General features: G+C 51.3%; 1 protein-coding gene across 1 annotated transcript in view; it reads right to left on the minus strand.

Moving 5' to 3' along the window:
• CSMD1 (CUB and Sushi multiple domains 1) overlaps nt 1-12,993 on the minus strand; it is an 858,055-nt gene that overhangs the window by 375,129 nt on the left and 469,933 nt on the right. The gene's annotated exons all lie outside the window — the stretch shown is intronic.

A 12,993-nucleotide genomic window follows, 5' to 3' on the forward strand; every position in this document is an offset into this window, starting at 1 on the left:
GGTGGTGCCCTCGGTTCCCGCTCACATAAACTTGTCGCCCTCAGCACACGGGCCAGCACACGGGCCAGTACACGGGCCAGCGCACAGGCCAGCGCACATGCGCCAGCACACGGGCCAGTGCACACGGGCCAGCACACACGTCAACACATGGGCCAGCACACGGGCCAGCGCACATGGGCCAGCACACGGGCCAGCGCACATGGGCCAGCACACGGGCCAGCACACGCGCCAGCACACTGGCCAGCACATGGACCAGCACACATGTCAACACATGGGCCAGCACACACGTGCCAGCACACGGGCCAGCACACTGGCCAGCACATGGGCCAGTGCACACGGGCCAGCACACAGGCCAGCACACACGCCAGCACACGGGCCAGCACATGGGCCAGCACACGGGTCAGCGCACACGGGCCCGTGCACACGGGCCAGCACACGGACCAGCACACACACGCCAGCACATGGGCCAGCACATGGGCCAGCACACGGGCCAACACACGGGCCAGCACATGGGCCAGCACACGCACCAGCGCACACGCCCCGCTTCCCTGCGGCCCAGGCGGTGCTGCGGAGCAGCTGAGCTGTGCTGCCTCGGGTTCAGCAGCGGCGGCGCCTCCCGTCAGCCGGGCATTCCTGAGACCCTGTGACATGCCTTCTCCCTCTAGTTGACGTGTTCCATGCTTTATTTTTAACCCACACTGACAGCACCGAGCAGAGGGATTCTACAATCACAGTAGATTTAACCGTGTCAGAATCCTGTTACGCAGACGAGTCCTTTGACAATGGTGACTTTCATTCTGTTTTGCTTTTAAAAACCGCTTCATGCGACCGGAGCACCTGCTGTCCCCACAGCGCTGAGCTGCCGCCAGAGCCGCGCTGTCTCCTTGGTCACATCGCCATGGCAGCGGGAGCACAGCTCCACCGAGTCTTACTTTTGACCTGGAGTGGATTTGCTTTTAAGCTTGTCCAGGTATTTGTAAATACTATCGGGGATTTCATATGTGTGGATGGCAGCATATTTCTATGCGTAGGAAGGAGGGAGCATCTCAGAGTTGTTTGCCTCAGAAGAAAGAAGTTTTAAGCAAATCAATCAAAGGACTTGTATGCATATAAGCATAACCAGTGGACACAGACAATAAGGGGGTGGGCTGGGGGCGGGGGCGGGGGCGGGCTGGGAGAGGACAGCGGGGGACAGGGGGACACAGGTAATACTTCCAATAATAAAATACTTTTAAGTACAAATTGGCAGGCACAGAATAGTCCTGGGATGTCAAGCACAGCACAGGAAACGGTCAATAATATGACGCTAACGAGGCCTGGTGCTAGATGGCACGAGGCTTAGGGGGTGATCCCTTTGTAAGTTATACAAACGTCCAATCACTGGGCGGTGCACCTGAAACTACACTGAACCTCACCTCTAATTGAAAAATTAAAAAAAAAAATTAAAAATGTTTTAAGCTAAAAACTTGCCATTTGAAACAAGAACCTGGGAGGAGGTGGTGGGAAATGACCCAGGTTCTCAGGGTCTGAGGTAGATCAGACTTTGCCCTCTGCCGGGCCCTCGCCAGTCTGCATGTCCCAGGCATGTCCTCCTCCACCGGGCTGCCCAGTCTGCATGTCCCAGGCATGTCCTCCTCCACACGGCAGCCCAGTCTGCATGTCCCAGGCATGTCCTCCTCCACACGGCAGCCCAGTCTGCATGCCCCAGGCATGTCCTCCTCCACCGGGCTGCCCAGTCTGCATGTCCCAGGCATGTCCTCCTCCACCGGGCTGCCCAGTCTGCATGTCCCAGGCATGTCCTCCTCCACACGGCAGCCCAGTCTGCATGTCCCAGGCATGTCCTCCTCCACAGGGCTGCCCAGTCTGTATGTCCCAGGCATGTCCTCCTCCACACGGCAGCCCAGTCTGCATGTCCCAGGCATGTCCTCCTCCACATGGCAGCCCAGTCTGCATGCCCCAGGCATGTCCTCCTCCACAGGGCTACCCAGTCTGCATGTCCCAGGCATGTCCTCCACACGGCTACCCAGTCTGCATGTCCCAGGCATGTCCTCCACACGGCTGCCCAGTCTGCATGCCCCAGGCATGTCCTCCTCCACAGGGCTGCCCAGTCTGCATGCCCCAGGCATGTCCTCCTCTACCGGGCTGCCCAGTCTGCATGCCCCAGGCATGTCTTCCTCCACAGGGCTGCCCAGTCTGCATGTCCCAGGCATGTCCTCCTCCACCGGGCTGCCCAGTCTGCATGCCCCAGGCATGTCTTCCTCCACAGGGCTGCCCAGTCTGCATGCCCCAGGCATGTCCTCCTCCACCGGGCTGCCCAGTCTGCATGCCCCAGGCATGTCTTCCTCCACAGGGCTGCCCAGTCTGCATGTCCCAGGCATGTCCTCCTCCACACGGCAGCCCAGTCTGCATGTCCCAGGCATGTCCTCCTCCACACGGCAGCCCAGTCTGCATGCCCCAGGCATGTCCTCCTCCACAGGGCTACCCAGTCTGCATGTCCCAGGCATGTCCTCCACACGGCTACCCAGTCTGCATGTCCCAGGCATGTCCTCCACACGGCTGCCCAGTCTGCATGCCCCAGGCATGTCCTCCTCCACAGGGCTGCCCAGTCTGCATGCCCCAGGCATGTCCTCCTCCACAGGGCAGCCCAGCCCACACACAGAGAGGGACTCCACCCAAGTGCCTCCTAACTGAACGCATGGACGGGCAGGGGCTGGCTGACGGCCACGTACTCTGTCCTCAGAGGCATGGAATGTCCCACTTTTCTTCACGTGGGGTTTCACCCCTTTCATACCAATGATTGCCCTGGAGCCCTCAAAATTAAGCACGAAAAATGGTGACATATCTAAATACAGGCAGCCCAAGGGTAGACAGAATCATGCCACACACCCGGAGAAATAAAATGACTCGCAGAAAAATGTTCCAGGCAAATTATGAATATGTATGATGTGAATGTTTCTGTGCCTCAATCTCTCGCAATGTCTGCCTGCAGCTCAGTCTCTAACATCGTCTACCTCTCTCCAATACCTAACTCTCTCAATCTCTCTTTCTCAACCTCCATCTCCACCAGCCTCTCTCTTTCCATCCTGCTCAATGTCTCTCAGTCTCTCTGTTTTCCACTATCTCTCCGTGTATCCTTTTCTCACTCTCTCTGTCTCTTAATTCCTCTCTCCATCTATCTCTCTGTCTCTCCATCTCTCTCAATATCTCTGTCTCTCTTCCTTATATCCATCTCTTTCTCATAGTCTCCCGCAAAATCTCTAGCAACCTCTCTTCAATATCTCTCCACCACTCTCTCCATCTGTCCGTGTCTCTTCTTCTCATCTTTTACCCAATCTTCTGTCTTTCTCTACCTCCGTCCTTATCAACCTCTCTTTTTCAATCTTGCTCAATCTCTCTCTCAATCCCTTTCTCTCTCAACCTCTCTCTCTCTCTCTCCCCCGCCCCACATATTATTTATCATATACATATATGTACACTAGAGGCCTGGTGCATGAAATTCGTGCATGGGGGGAGGGCACCTCAGCCCAGCCTGCACCCTCTCCAATCTGGGACCCCTTGAAGGATGTCCGACTGCCGGTTTTGGCCCTAAACCAGCAGTCAGACATCCCTCTCATAATCTGGGACCACTGGCTCCTCACTGCTCACCTGCCTGCCTGCCTGATCACCCCTAACTCCCCTCCCCTCCGCCGGCCTGGTCACCCCCAACTGCCCACCCCACTGGCCTGGTTGCCCCTAACTGCCACCCCCGCTGGCCTGGTCACCCCTTACTGGACCCTCTGCCAGCCTGGTCACCCCACACAGCCTGCTGCTCAGTCGTTTGGTCGTCCCTCACTAACCCCCCTGCCGGCCTGGTCGCCCCATGCAACCTGTTCGGTCGTCCGTTCGGTTGTTTAGGTTGTGATGGTCGCTTACGCTTTTATATCTATAGATATGTATATATATAACCCCCCACATATTATTTATCGTATATGTTACATATGTTATACACACATGTAGGCATGAGCAGATCAACTGATGGAGATTTTTCCAAAGGGACTTCAAAGTGACCGACATGCACATGGAAATGCGCTCACATCACCAATCGTCACAGAAAAGCAAACCAAACTCTCAGTGAGCGAGCACCTCCCAGCTCCGGGACGGCCGACACCAAGACGAGAGGCCAGAGGTGCAGGGAGCACGTGGGGAAAGGGACCCTCATGCCCAGTTGATGGGGATGGAAACTGGTCCAATCACTTTATTTTATTTTATTTTTTTTATTTTTTGTATTTTCTTTTTTTAAAATTTTATTGGGGTGACAGTCAACATGAACATATAGGTTTCATGTGCGGATTACTAATTTACAAAATCTGTATATAGGACCATGTGCCCACCACCCAAAGTCAAATCTTCTCCTGTGACCTCATACTAGCACCCCCTTCTTCCCTCACCCGCCCCTCCCTCTGGCAACTGGTCCCATCACTGTAAAACAATACAGAATTCCCTCCACAATTGGAAACAGACCTCCCATACAACCCGCCATCCCAAGCTGGGCATATGCTCAAAGGAAATAAAAGCAGGTTTCAGAGAGGCCCACCCTCCTACCCTTACTGCAGCATTATCTGTGAGAGTCAAAATGCGGAACGACCGAAGTGCCCGGATGAGTGGGAAGAAGACGTGGTCCATACACACACGTCAGAGGACCGTCCAGCCACGAGAGTGAAGGCACCTGCTCCCAGTGACCACACGATGAACCTTGACACACGGTGCCAGTGATGTAAGTCAGACAGACAAATACTCCATGCTGTCACTCACATGTGGAATCAAAAACTCACATTTACACAGAACAGAGGGTGTCATGGCGGTTACCAGGGAAGGGGGAAGGGGCCACATGGACAGTGTTTAAGGGCATGAACTTATTATAAGTAGGAAATACGCATGGAGACCCAGTGCACGAAGGTGACCACAGACAACAGCGCTCTTATAGCTATGTCACCCGATGAGCATTGCTACGACGGCAATCTTACAATGGCACATCAGTGTACCCAAGGAACACGCTGTACACCTTACGTTTACACGTTGTTATATGTCAACATAGTCAATAAAAAATGAACATGTAAAAAATAAGAGAAGGCTGATGTGGGCTGGTGCCACTGACCATGTCCCTGTGTGGCCAGGGGACTGCTGCTCAGCAAAGCCTTCAGCCTGCAGGCACAGAACCCCAAAGATTGTGCTTGTTTTAATTTCCTTTTGTTGGCTTAGCAGTCCTGAGGGATGAACAAATGAGCGAATGAACAAATGAATGGCTTCCATCCAGCTGAGCCAGCTAAATGCTGGGAGGGTGTTGGGTGCTGGCTTGGTGACACATCAGGATCCTTGGATGTCCCCCCCCTCCACGCGTCCTCATACACTGGGCAGGACCTCGCAGGGCTGCTCGCCCGCCGGGACCCGGGCGTCTCTGAACTTAAAGTGGTGCGCTGGAAACATTTTAAGTGAGACACTTAATATTTTCAAAATATAAAATTCGCCATAAATTAATTTAAATACATTACAATATACTGAGATCACAAAAAAGACTAACCTGAGGTTTAAACATAATAAAAGACAGGGTAGGTCATTGTAGTTGAGACTATTGACCCTAAATATGTCTTCCTAGACAAAATGCAGTAATTCTGATGAGAAAACAAACATCACATGCATATCACACAGTTTCTACCCTAAGTCAGACTGACACTTAATATTTGGAAGTAAACGCTGCATAAATCTCCATTTTTAAACAAATCCAAACTGAATCTTACAATTTCAGTTTAAGAACTGAGGGTGCGGGGATGTGTTAACTCACTCCTGGAAAAGTTTCTCACTCCCTCGAACCTTAATCTTCTTTCTCCTAGAAGAGAGACTTCTTGAATTTAAAAGCTACTTAGTCAGAGTGACTTGAACATTGCCACAATGTACAGTGAGCCTTCCTGCTTTGCATAAATTATTTCTCATTAATGGCCCAGCAGGAGGCGCTTGCTTCAATCACTTCATTGTCCACAGTCTCAGAAGAGCCTGCCTTCTCAGGAGAAGCTGGGCGTAAAATTCTCAGAACAGGGTGACAACTAATTTTCATCTTAACACATAAACATCACAGCCATTTTTTAAAAGCCTGTGTAATTCGGAGCAATTTCCTAAGTTATGCTTTGGGCCAATCATCCCCCTTTGAGACGTAGCGCCCACACCCTCCCATTCCCCCGGCAACCTGGGGCTCTGGGAACATTTCAGAGAAACGGAGCGGTCAGCTCCCCGGGACCAAGCCGACTGCTCACACGGGGACACGCACAGGCATTGGCTTTCATTCCAGGATGTAATAGAGCAGGTCCTGGGTCCGACGCAGGCCTGTTCTCAGTGGAAAGAGAAGCAAATGCTGGTTGGCATGAACTCAGTTTCCCACAGACTCCAGGGGAGAAATGACTCAGAGACAGGAATCCGACTGACAGCTGGCAGAGGGCAGGGGGCGGGGCTCTGGGTGAAAAAGGTAAAGGGATTAAGAGAGAAAAAAGCCGTCTCCTAAGCACAGAGAACAGCGTGGTGGTTACCGGGGGAAGGGGGTAGAGATGGTGATGGAAGGAGACTTGGCGTGGGTGGTGGACACACAGCACAATATACAGATGATGCATGTGGAATTGTACACCTGGAACCTGTTTAATCTTATTAACCAACTAGTGGCCCGGTGCATGGAATCCGCGCACATTAAAAGGGAATTAATTAGAGGAAATATTCTAATATTGCTATTTGCCCTTTCTCTATAATAGAAGTGTCAGAGATGAAAGAAAATTAGTAAAATGTATATGAAAATCTCTCTCCTGTCAGAATCTGGAGCGCACTCTGGGAACCAGAGTCAAGTCCCTGCCCACCCGCATGCACCTCAAAATCGCACCAGACCGAGACCCGGCCGGTCCCACCCCCATTGGGAGAGACCCAGACCCAGCCGGTCTGACCCTCGTCAAGCCCTTCCGGGCAGGGGGTGCGGCCTCAGGTCCCCCTGCCCGGCACCAGGGCGGCCCAGCACCACGCAGCCTCAGGTCCCTGCTGATCGGCATTACAGCATCACGGCTTTTATTATTATGATGTCACCCCAATAAATTCAATAAAAACATTTTTGGGGTAGGGAGAAAATAAGTTTCAAATATACTTAACCAGGGACCTAAGCAGCTTAATAAAACAATCGTTTACCATTTAAAAAAGAAGAAGAAGAAAAGGAAAGAAAGAAAGGAGAGAAAGCAATGAGAAGCACCCAGAACCAGGGGCACTGAGGGATGCTTCCAGGTTCAGTTCCTTCTCCTTTCAAATCCAAACGTAATGTCTGGGTTACAGGTGACACTTGAACCACACCACACGGTGTGAGCACGCCGGGCCTCCCACACGGATTTGTGGAATAAAGACCGGCACCATTTTCCACCCGTGGTTGGGAGTCCGTCGACCAGGAGGCCGCTGTGTGCAGGGATGACCCACCCCTGAGGGTCTGCGGGACACTGAGCATTTGGACAGAGTCCCAAGTTACACATGGATTTTCCGCTGCGTGGGTGTTGGTGCCCTGACTCCTGCATCGCTCAAGAGTCAACAGTAGTTTCCAAAAAAAGGTTTAAATTTATCCAATAAAGGTGAGAGTTCCCTGTGTTATTATTTAAATAAAAACTGATCTAAACTATTAAAGAAATAAAATTTTTGAAATCCCGGGTCTTTCACGAAAGACTAACATGCTCAACAACTACTTGTTGAAAATGTAAAGATCACAGATTGAGTCAAACATGGTTGTTCACCAGTGGAATTTCCACCTTTGAGACAAGTACAATTATGCATTATTCATCTACACTAATAAAAGACAAATATGCTAATTGACTGTACCTTTGCTATGCCCACCAGCCAATCAGAAGAGTATGCAAATTAACCCAACAAAGATGGCCGTTAAATTTGCATACTGCAGGCAAGGCAACACAGTGCGAGCCACCACCCACTGCCATTCGGGCCTGCCATCTGCCACCCGGGGAGTGGGCCTAAGCCAGCAGGTGGTTATCTCCCAAGGGGTCCCAGACTGTGGGAGGTCACAGGTCAGGCTGAGGGACTTCCCCCCGCCCAGTGCACAAATTTTTGTGCACTGGGCTTCTAGTATTTTAATAAATTAAAATCACCTTTTACATTTGCATCGCTGCACTTTGTTTTCAACACATAATCTATGTCGAGTCACCGCAGACTGTCCATGTTGTCCTCACACATGAAGTGAAGGTGATTTCTGTCTAATATGGCTGTAAAAATTAAGTGAGATGATATACATCAAGGGCGACTCCCAACACCTGGTTTTAAAGCTGCCCTGCAAGATCAGGTAGGGTATCGCTGGTAGCATTTGCTGTTTGATTAGAGGATCTGACAAAACAACACAAAATTTTTTAAATTTCCGTTTGCTACACACCTATGAGGATGGCTGGAAGCCAGCGCACATACGACACCGGACGCTCAGGATGCGGAGCAGCAGGGATCTCTCCATCGCTGGTGGGAGCGCACGGTAGGACCGCATGAGATTCCCACCGGCAGGATTCATGCTTTGGAAGGCAGCTGGGCAATCTCTTAGAAAATTAAACATGCTCTCGTCATGATCCAGAAACCGTGCTCCCTGCTGCTTCCGCAAGGGACCTGAGCACCGATGTCCACGCACAAACCTGCACACGGATGCTGATAGCAGTTTTATCAACGATGCCGCCGCTCAGAAGGTGACAGATCCACAGGCTGTGGCCCATCAGGACCAGGAGACACTGCTCAGCACTGAAGCAAAACGAGCTCTTGAGAAGTGAACAGACAGGGAAGAACCTTAAGTGCCAGAAGTCACCTGAGAGGTACACGCCGTGGGATTCCAACTCCGTGCCATCCTGGGGAAGGCAAAACCACGGGACAGGAAAACCATCAGTGGCTGCTAGGGGCTGGGGCGTGATGAGCGGCAGTAACACAGGGTTTTTAGAGCAAGAACCGACTGCGTGTGATGCTGTGATGATGGACACACATCATCACGCAGCTGTCCAAGCCCACAGGACGTACAGCACAGAGTGGCCCTGGTGTGCACTGTGGACTCTGGTGGTGATGCCGTGTCAGGCAGGTTCACGGGCTGTGGCAGACCCACCAGCTGGTGGCGGTGTTGGTAATCGGGGAGGATATGCAACGGGAGATGGAGGTGGTATTTGGGAAATCTGTCTTCCTCTCAAATTTGATGTGGATCTAAAATGCTCTAAACACACACACACACCTAAATCTTAAAAGTTGGCACTTTGGCTGAATGACAGAGCCTGAAGGAACAGGTCATGGAAAGACAGTGTTCAATGCCCGGCTTCGAGTTAACTGTTATCATTTTATAAGAAATAAGAGCTATGAAAATCATGATTGATGGAAAATAAAATGCTAATAAAATGAAAATAGATTCAATTTGATACCCAACAGGAGATGCCAGTAAGAAAACCATTCTAGCATGAGAGCCAGAGAGGCCTGAGGAAGTGTGATGAGATGGGCCAGGGCAGGACCATTGGCTGCAGAGCCCCGCTGCCCTCCGCTCAGGTCATCGCGGTCACCAGCGACAGGGCTTCCCTCCACAGGTAATCAGCACGGTACAGACACGCACGGACACAGGGACCTTAACTAATGAGAGGAGGGGGCGCAGAGGTGCACTCCCTCCGTCATGCACTCTTCGCATCATGCACACACGCGCAGGGCCTCTGAAACAATGCTGACATGTTGCTTCTTTTCTACTCCATCACCCTTATTCCAGGAGAAACAGAAAAGCCAGGTCCTGGGGGAAGAACGCGTGTTGTTATTGTCAGGCTCATTCGATAGCGGTCGCTCCTCTGTGAACGCTGGCTCCTGGTTTGGGCCTGGACTGCTCACATCATGCCTTTTTCAATTCGTCTATACGGTCCCTGAGGCAGGACCAGGCATGTGCTGCTTGGTATCTGCAGCCACAGCAGACAGCGCTGGCAGGCTATGGACATTCACACACACACACACACACACACACACACACACACACACACACACGTGCCCACACACAGTCCGACTGGAAGGACGGAGAATGAATCTCAAAAATATTTCATCCATTGAATCAAGTCTATACAGATGCTAATTTGAGTTATCTCATCATGGATACAGCATATTTGATGTATCACATTTTTTATTCGAATTAAATGCCAGTGAACTGAATTAAAAGGTCGGTGGTATGATAGAGAATGATCCAGAAAGCCAAGTCCTCCATCCACTTCTAAAGAGCTTAGAATAGCTCTGGCCACCATTTTACTCAGTGGTTAGAATGTGGGCCCACAGACTGAAGGGTCCCGGGTTCAATTCCAGTCAAGGGCATGCACCTGGGTTGTAGGATCAGGGCAAGTGCAGGAGGCACCAATCAACGTGTCTCGCTCACATCAACACTCCTCTCTCTGTGTCTCTCCCCCTCCCTTCTACTCTCTCTAAAAATCAATGGACAATCTCCCAGGATCAGGATTAACAACTATAACAAACAAACAAAAAGATCTGAAGATGAGTCCGACGCTGCAGCGTCACCTCCTGAATTGGTGACAGGCTCCCAAAGGCGGCTTTGAACTGTACAACCCAGGAATCAAAGTCGGACATGAGGAAGCCGTGACAGGGGAGGAAGGCTGTGGTTTCTCAGGGAGCATAAAAGACTCGGGCTATTTGCATTTCCCTGTCATTTAAACCTTTCATGTTTCCCTTCATCTTCTGACTTGCGTCTCTGAATTGCTTTGAGCTTTTCCCTCCCGCTATCGTCCTAATCGGATCTGATGATCTCCCCTCTTTCCTCCGCTCCTCGGGCTCCTCGTTTCCTTCCATACACTGAGTGAGAGGCCGGGCCTTTTCCACTCAGACCTGAACTTGTGCGCAAGCCGGGCTCCTGTCCTTCGTCGATGAGGAATTAAACTCCAGCGGGACATGGGCCGGTGGGTAAAAGGTGAGTCTGAGGAGGGTCACAAAGGCAGAAAGCATCTGTGTTACTCGAGAGGCAATCCCTGTTCCCAGAAGGCCGTCTGTTTAGGCTCGCATCCTGCATCCTTCTAGGTGGGAGCACGGATCCTGGAAGAACTCCCTGTTCTTGACGAGGGCCTTCCCAAAAAACCCCACTGTGACTCACCTTGCCCGCCGGGTGCAGGGAGGATGGGGAGTTTCTGGACGAGAGCCATGGCTCCCGGACCCTGGGGGACACACTCAGTGTCACACAGACGGAGGCGGGAGTCTCCTGCTCCACCCTCAGCTTGTGGTCTAGGCCATTAGCCTATGGAATGTTTGCTGCTGTTGTTAAATATTTATTTTATTGATTTCAGAGAGGAAGGGAGAGGGAGAGGGAGAGAAACATCAATGATGAGAGAGAAGCATGGATGGGCTGCCCCCTGCACACCCCGCACTGGGGATCAAGCCCATATACCAGGCATGTGCCCTGACCCAGAATGGAACCGTGACCTCCTGGTTCATAGGTCGACGCTCAACCACTGAGCCATGCTGGCTGGGCTGCTGTTTTTGTTTTGTTTTTTTCAAAACATCTTTTGAGTTAAATGCATCTCACATAGAAAAACATAGTAAGTCCACATACTGCTAAGGCCTTGTTTTAGGTCATAAGAAATGTTAGTACTTATAGAGGGAACTATTCTCAGAATATTGGCTAAAGCAGATGTCTGTCCCGACAACGAACACAGAATAGTGCTTTACTATCTCAGCTGACACCTTCAGGGTGAACTGACTCACGGAAGTCACTGCTCGGTTAGTGTGAGTCACGTCTTGGCTCCTGCACAAGATGTAGGATCTAAAGGGCATGCAGCATTTTCACAGCCTCACCTACACAAAGGGGGAGAAGGGCGGGGGGATTTGTAATTATAAGGAGAAAGAAATAGAAAGGTCCTGACCCACTGTGTTAGTATTTGGCCATTAACTGTATTTAATCACACAAAGTCTTTTCGTTCAAGTAAGATTCATGCAATTCATATCACAAGAAATTTGCTTTTTTAAAATGATATTGCTTCAAAAATTTCAGTGCCTGCCTGAGAAATACCATTCTTCTTTATCAAAACTTAATGTAAAAATTTAAAAAAATAAAAAGCTGCCCAAGGTAAGCCTGTTGGAGGTGAGGGTGTTGGAGGTGAGGGTGTTGGAGGTGAGGATGTTGGAGGTGAGGGTGTTGGAGGTGAGCGTGTTGGAGGTGAGGGTGTTGGAGGTGAGGGTGTTGGAGGTGAGGGTGTTGGAGGTGAGGGTGTTGGAGGTGAGCGTGTTGAAGGTGAGCGTGTTGGAGGTGAGGGTGTTGGAGGTGAGCGTGTTGGAGGTGAGCGTGTTGGAGGTGAGCGTGTTGGAGGTGAGGGTGTTGGAGGTGAGCGTGTTGGAGGTGAGGGTGTTGGAGGTGAGCGTGTTGAAGGTGAGCGTGTTGGAGGTGAGGGTGTTGGAGGTGAGGGTGTTGGAGGTGAGGGTGTTGGAGGTGAGCGTGTTGAAGGTGAGCGTGTTGGAGGTGAGGGTGTTGGAGGTGAGCGTGTTGAAGGTGAGCATGTTGGAGGTGAGGGTGTTGGAGGTGAGCGTGTTGAAGGTGAGCGTGTTGGAGGTGAGGGTGTTGGAGGTGAGGGTGTTGGAGGTGAGCGTGTTGAAGGTGAGCGTGTTGAAGGTGAGCGTGTTGGAGGTGAGGGTGTTGGAGGTGAGCGTGTTGAAGGTGAGCGTGTTGGAGGTGAGGGTGTTGGAGGTGAGCGTGTTGGAGGTGAGGGTGTTGGAGGTGAGCGTGTTGGAGGTGACTGTGCTGGGTGGAGGTGACCCTGTTGGGTGGAGGTCACCATGTTGGGTGGAAGTGACCGCCGCTTACTACCCAGACTGGATTCTAAACGTAATGGGTTTTTTTAAGACTCTATGGGAACACGTCCACTCCATGCTTGTGGGAGCGTCTGCACTGGTTTTGGTCCGATGCACTGGTGGGCATTACTGACACGTCAAACGGTGATTTGACACTAAAATGACCAG

Source organism: Myotis daubentonii, chromosome 2, assembly GCF_963259705.1.
Source record: "Myotis daubentonii chromosome 2, mMyoDau2.1, whole genome shotgun sequence".
In the NCBI taxonomy this organism is placed as follows: Eukaryota; Metazoa; Chordata; class Mammalia; order Chiroptera; family Vespertilionidae; genus Myotis; species Myotis daubentonii.